Genomic DNA, 6,360 nt, shown 5'->3' with positions numbered 1-6,360 from the left:
TTAGAAAATTTATCATAGAAGAAGGGAGGGGAAGAAACCAAAATAAGCCAAGCTTCCAGCACATTCAGCATTAATCATTAGGTCAGCTTGCTCTCTGACGTGCTTCCTCATAGTTGTTCACAGCCTACTGCCACAGAATCACATAAGCCCTGTCACAGATTATAGCTCCCCTTAACTGCTTTATAGTCAACAACCTAAACACTATGAAATATTAAATTCCCATTTGAGGTATTCTTTCAAGGCCTGCATACCAGTGAAATTACTGACATCAGCTGGTCTGAAGGACCCCAAGAGAAGCTGACTTACCCAAACAATGCAGTTTCCACATCCTGATGATTTCATCCTTCTTGCCCCAACCAACGAATGGCCCCAATTTTTCATCCCCTTGCCCTCCAAAAATCCCTTTAAAACCCCGGCCCCAAACTCCTTGGAGAGATGGATTTGAGGGTCTCCTTCCATCTCCTCAGCTACCCTGAGATCATTAAACACTTTCTCTGATGTAAACCCAGCTGCCTCAGTGTATAGGTCTGTTATTATGCAGCGGGCATATGAACTTGGTCCTCTAACACAACCATCCAACTCATTTCTAAACCTCACTTGAATAACAAAGAATCAGGGCTTTGTCAATCCATTTTCTTTACTTTAAAATATGTTCATTATTGAGGAATCCCAGTTACCTATGTGAGAAAGTTGAGGCTCCGGGCTTCGCAGAAAGTCTCCGGCCAGCAGGTAGCAGGTTAAGCAAGCACCGGCTGCACGAATTTGCTCTCGCTCACCGCTTGTAAGACTGGGAGCACGCCGCATTCTCGCTGGCGACCCGGGGTCGCGCATGCTCTGTGAGAGGGAGTGGGTCGCGGCTCCCACCAGAAGTGTTCTCCCTCAGGCTGCATTTCCTTCCTGTGCGAGGCCGGCTGAGGGCATTTCTCCGGCTGCTTCTGCTCCTGGGTTAACAATCAAGATGGTACATGCTGAAGCCTTTTCTCGTCCTTTGAGTCGAAATGAAGTTGTTGGTTTAATTTTCCGTTTGACAATATTTGATGCAGTGACATACTTTACTATCAAATGGATGGTAGATGCAATTGATCCAACCAGAAAGCAAAAAGTAGAAGCTCAGAAACAGGCAGAAGAACTAATGAAGCAAATCGGTATGAAAAATGTGAAGGTCTCAGAATATGAAATGAGTATTGCTGCTCATCTAGTAGACCCTCTTAATATGCATGTTACTTGGAGTGATATAGCAGGTTTCGATGATGTCATTACAGATCTGAAAGACACAGTCATCTTACCTATCAAAAAGAAACATTTGTTTGAGAATTCCAGGCTTCTGCAACCTCCAAAAGGTGTTCTTCTCTATGGGCCTCCAGGCTGTGGTCAAACGTTGATTGCCAAGGCCACTGCCAAAGAAGCAGGCTGTCGATTTATTAACCTTCAGCCTTCGACACTGACTGACAAGTGGTATGGTGAACCTCAAAAATTGGCTGCTGCTATCTTCTCCCTTGCCATAAAGCTACAACCATCCATCATCTTTATAGATGAAATAGACTCTTTTCTATGAAACCGTTCAAGTTCTGACCATGAAGCTACAGCCATGATGAAAGCTAAGTTTATGAGTCTCTGGGATGGATGGGATACTGATCACAGTTGCCAGGTCATAGTAATGGGAGCTACCAGTCGTCCTCAGGACCTTTACTCTGCTATAATGAGAAGAATGCCTACAAGATTTCACATCAACCAGCCTGCTTTAAAACAGAGAGAAGCAATCCTGAAACTCATCTTGAAAAATGCAAATGTGGATAGGCATGTAGACCTGCTAGAAGTTGCCCAGGAAACTGACGGCTTTTCAGGAAGTGACCTAAAAGAGATGTGTCGAGATGCTGCCCTCCTCTGTGTTAGAGAATATGTTAATTCTACATCAGAAGAAAGCCATGATGAAGATGAAATTCGGCCTGTTCAACAGCAGGACCTGCATTGGGCAATTGAAAAGATGAAGACATCAAAGGATGCAGCATTTCAGAATGTTTTAACACGTTTGTTTAGATTAAGAGTAAAGATTATTTGTACAGTTCTGTGATCTAGTTTGGTGCGTCCTCTTATCAGTCAGTGGAAATAGAATGGAAAGAGTGTTCTTTAAACAATGAGGGAGCTCAATGTTTATGGTTTTATACTCTGAATTCTAAGTTATTGAGATATAGTTGTTACATAAGTGGTATTACTGTTTGTCAAAAATCATGAGGAGGAACAGTTGAATCCATCCTGAACATGGGTGCTTGTGTTTGACCTCTTTAGCCATATATTGTACAGCCTTATAGAATCTAAGCTGGTCTTAAAGTCATAAATGATTCATTGGGTCATTAGTGAGAAACAGGGATGTGGTTAGGTGCTGGTTCCTAGACATGCGAGTATGCGTTTGTGTGTATGTGCATATGTGTGTGTATATTAAATGTATATATCCACACATTTTATATTGACATTCTGTAGATATGTTTGAATACAGAAACCTTTTTTACCCCAACTACTGAATCCAGGAGTACCAAATAATATATAGTGAAACTAAGATTTAAGGTTGTGTCAAAAAGGTACAGTGATTCAGCCATTTCCATTTGTCATTTGTTTCAACCTTTTTTAAGTTGAGTGTTTTTCTTTCTGCAGTTGATTAGTTGGATCCTCCACATCTTGCATATATACATGGGCTCAATTATTATGTTTGTCAGGATAATCAAATAAAAATATTAGTTCGTGATCAGCACTGAATGGTTGTTAGGCAGTCACGTGCTCAATACTGATTTCACCTCTTTCTGTAAGTACACTGAGTATAAACTTTTTAAGTTTAAATTGATTTACATGAAAGTGGATTAAAAGACTTTTCAAAAGCAAAGGTTTGAAAAACCTCAGTACCCTTTAATACATGTACGTTTCTTTACTTTCTTCATTTAATGTAACATATGTCTGTTGTAACTATGTTTCTTAAATATTATTTTAAGGTTATGTGTTCTTTAATTATGGTCAAATATAATTTGGTCATCAAAAATGAAATAATAGTTTAAAACAAGTAGCTGTTACTAAGTGTGCTAAAAATACTCATTTTGTAATTAATTTTACTTTACTTAGTATATTATAAATTGTACCCTGGTCAAGTACAAATGTACACATCAAAATGCCCATATTGTATCTATCTGTAGTCATTTAATGTGAATTATATGTCAAATTTTTTTCAATATTTTACTAACCAGAATTCTGTTATAGGCACCTAAACATGCAGCATGAGGAAAATGGCACAACACAATCTTGAGGTGCCTTCTGAATCATCAGATTAAATTATGCTTCACATGTTTTTGCTTTTACTATACTTATTTAAAAACTCTCAATCTTTATTCATGTGTTACTGGATTAATTTATCTGATAATGTCTCTCACAACATCTATAAGATCATTTATTCTTTGGTTGTACTTTGAATGGTGGGGTAGAAGTTTCAGGTGAACACTGGATAACAAAAAGCAAGTTAATGGAAGATTGTGAAGAGGATGGAAAAATTGAATACAAGATACCAAAAATGGAAAAAAGTGTCCCATTTTTAATAACTATATTATTATAGTTTTATAATTATATAAATGTGTAATAAAGGGGTCCCTCTTTAAAAAAAAAAGTAAGTTGAGGCCTCTTTCTCAATTTCTTTTTTTTTTAACCTCTCATAATTAATCAATGATCAACTCTCAATCCTTCCATCCTTTTAACATTTCTCTGTCCTCTCCATTACTTCATTCCTGACATTAAAAAAAAAAACTTAGACCATTATCATTCAAAGTACCTCTTGATAGCTGTCTCCCAAGCACTGCTTTCCTGTTCCCGATAGTAATCTAAATGTTGTTCCCATATACACCTTTCCTGTATATGACCTGGATAATTCAGAAAAACCTATTCCAACCCCCAACTTCAGGGACAGGTCTGATTGATTGAATGGCAATTCTACCATCCTTATCCCAAAGAGTGGTTCCTAAACCTAGCTTTTCATATTCCCATGAACAAAAGATTAGATGAAGAGCACATAATCCATTTTGCCAATGAGATGCAAGGGGACAACTGCTGGAAATTTTCAGAAGACTTAAAACCTGAATTAATTCACCACATGAGGAAAACCAGCCAGAAGATAAGGTATAGCCCAGGAACGAAAGGGAAATGGATCTGAGACAGGTGCTTTAATCCATCTTCAAAGCCCACCCTACTTCACTACTTTCATTGCATGAGCCAATAAGTTTACTTATTTATTAACAGAATTGGACTTGGAATATCTCTCATTTGCAACATAGAAATCTTAACTATTGATTCTCTGTCACTGTGGTTATCACAACAGTCTCCCAAGTTATTTGTCTATCTATGGTATAAGCCCCTAATGCTGACCACTCATTCTCTTGACAGTGATCTTTTGAAAAACTTTTCAAATCTAGTCATGTGCTCCCTGCTTAATCTCCTGCCGTGATACCCTATCATCTTTAGAATAAATTAAACCTCATCAACCTGACACACAAGGTCTCAATTATTGAATTTTTTTCTGTCTCCCCAGTCTCATATCTCCCTTCTTCTGAATGTAAATTCTATGCTCTAACCCTGGTCAAATGATTAGGGCTCCCAGAACACAAGGTTATCATTCACCTCTTTGCCTCTGACATGCAGGTTTCTCATTCTAGAATTCAATTTATCTCCATTCTCTTCAGCAATCACCTATTTTGAACCTATATTGTATCCAAATGTGTGCAATGCGCTGGCAAAGTTATTTTCTCCTTGCTTACCTGATGCCACCCTGCTGTAAAACCTGTCTCCTCCTTAGAGAACTGTCCTTTCTCCTTTGTTTCATGCTTCCTTTCTTGTTAACACATATACTACTGTTTTAATGGTTTGTTATAATTGGCCTCTCTTTAATGTCTGTCTTAAAGTCAAGATATATTTATTATTTATCTCCATATTTCGAACTTCCTAAGGTCGAGGTTAGTATATTGATTTATTCACACAATTGAGCAAACAGAAAACCAGATCGTTAAAACTGGGAGTCACATTAAGTATGAGCTAATACTAAGAATGAGTGAGATGACCTACTGCCTGCTGAAAAATGGCCCCTGATACTTGGCTTCTACGTAAGAGGTGCCATAGCAAGTGAAGTGGCTGATGGTGATTGGAGAGCATGTACAGATGCCAGAGACATGCACATCTCAGCTCAGATCATTGCTGGGAGGTAAATAGGCTCCATGTTGCCAGCACATCTAATGGTCGTTCAAAAAAAGAAAAGAAAAACCCACCACAGAGGGCCAATATGATTGGCCTCACCTTTATGGACTAAATATGTCCAGGGCCCGATAGCATCCTCCAATTTATTCCAGCCTCATTTTGCAAGTGAGGAAACCAAAACCAGAACCAAAACACAGTTTCCCCTAGGAGATCACTTGATTGAGAGTACATGCCTCTGCTGCGCACTCTAATGGACGCTGCACATTTAAAGATTTAGAGGAGCTTCTTTATCTGTATCCCTCCTCCATCACAGTGCATGTTCTATGAATGTAGAGAGTTCCCTTGTCTTTCACCTTCCACAGGACCAGGATCGCAGTGCTCTGGAAATACTCCTTGAATGGATATTAAATGGAAATCATGCTGCTGTCAGACAGTATTTGACCCTTGGCATCATCACCACCTTTAACATGTAGATTTGTAGATCCACTCAATAGGACATTTCATAAAACTTTCCTTGCTGAACTCTTGGAAGTTTGGAGTGGAATGGATGGTACATCTTAAGGTACTGGGAGAGTTATGTAGGTTAGTCTCTGCTACAAGGCATAAAGGTGACATAGAAGAATAACAACTTGTGTTAGGCAAAGAGGAAGAAGCATCAGTTATAGAGGTGGATATGGAGAGCTTCCTTAACTGAGTGACCAAGTGTATGTAGGGTTCTGACAAATAGAGAATGAACTGTTGGCCTGAGGAGTTGGTGTGCCATCTCAGCAAATGTTGGGCATATATTCACAGTGTCTTGCTGCACTCATTTTTGCCTCCATGAGCATCTCTGTACTAAGTAAATGTTTAGGGGAGATTTTCCTAGCTGTCAAAGGCAGAATAATGGCCTGCTACATATCCATACCCCAATCTTCAGAACCTGTGACTATATTACGTTATATGGCAAAGAGTAATTAAGATAATGCATGGAATTATTGTGGCTAATCAGCTGACCTTAAAATAGGGAGATTATTCTGGATTATCCAGATAAAACCAATGTAACAATAGAGTCCTTATAAGTGGAAGACAGAGACAAAAGAACCAGAGTCAGGTGTAAACTAAAAATAAAACTCTAAGCCCCAACCAACTGTACAAACCCCCTCT

At 38.8% G+C, this 6,360-nt stretch overlaps 1 pseudogene; it reads left to right on the top strand.

Annotated features, from left to right (window-relative positions):
* Window positions 1-920: 920 nt before the first annotated feature.
* Window positions 921-2,271, top strand: LOC102139830 (outer mitochondrial transmembrane helix translocase pseudogene; annotated as a pseudogene).
* The last annotated feature ends 4,089 nt before the right edge of the window (window positions 2,272-6,360 follow it).

The sequence above is a fragment of the Macaca fascicularis genome, chromosome 1 (assembly GCF_037993035.2).
Source record: "Macaca fascicularis isolate 582-1 chromosome 1, T2T-MFA8v1.1".
Lineage (NCBI taxonomy): Eukaryota > Metazoa > Chordata > Mammalia > Primates > Cercopithecidae > Macaca > Macaca fascicularis.
This window is presented reverse-complemented; position numbering and strand designations above follow the sequence as displayed.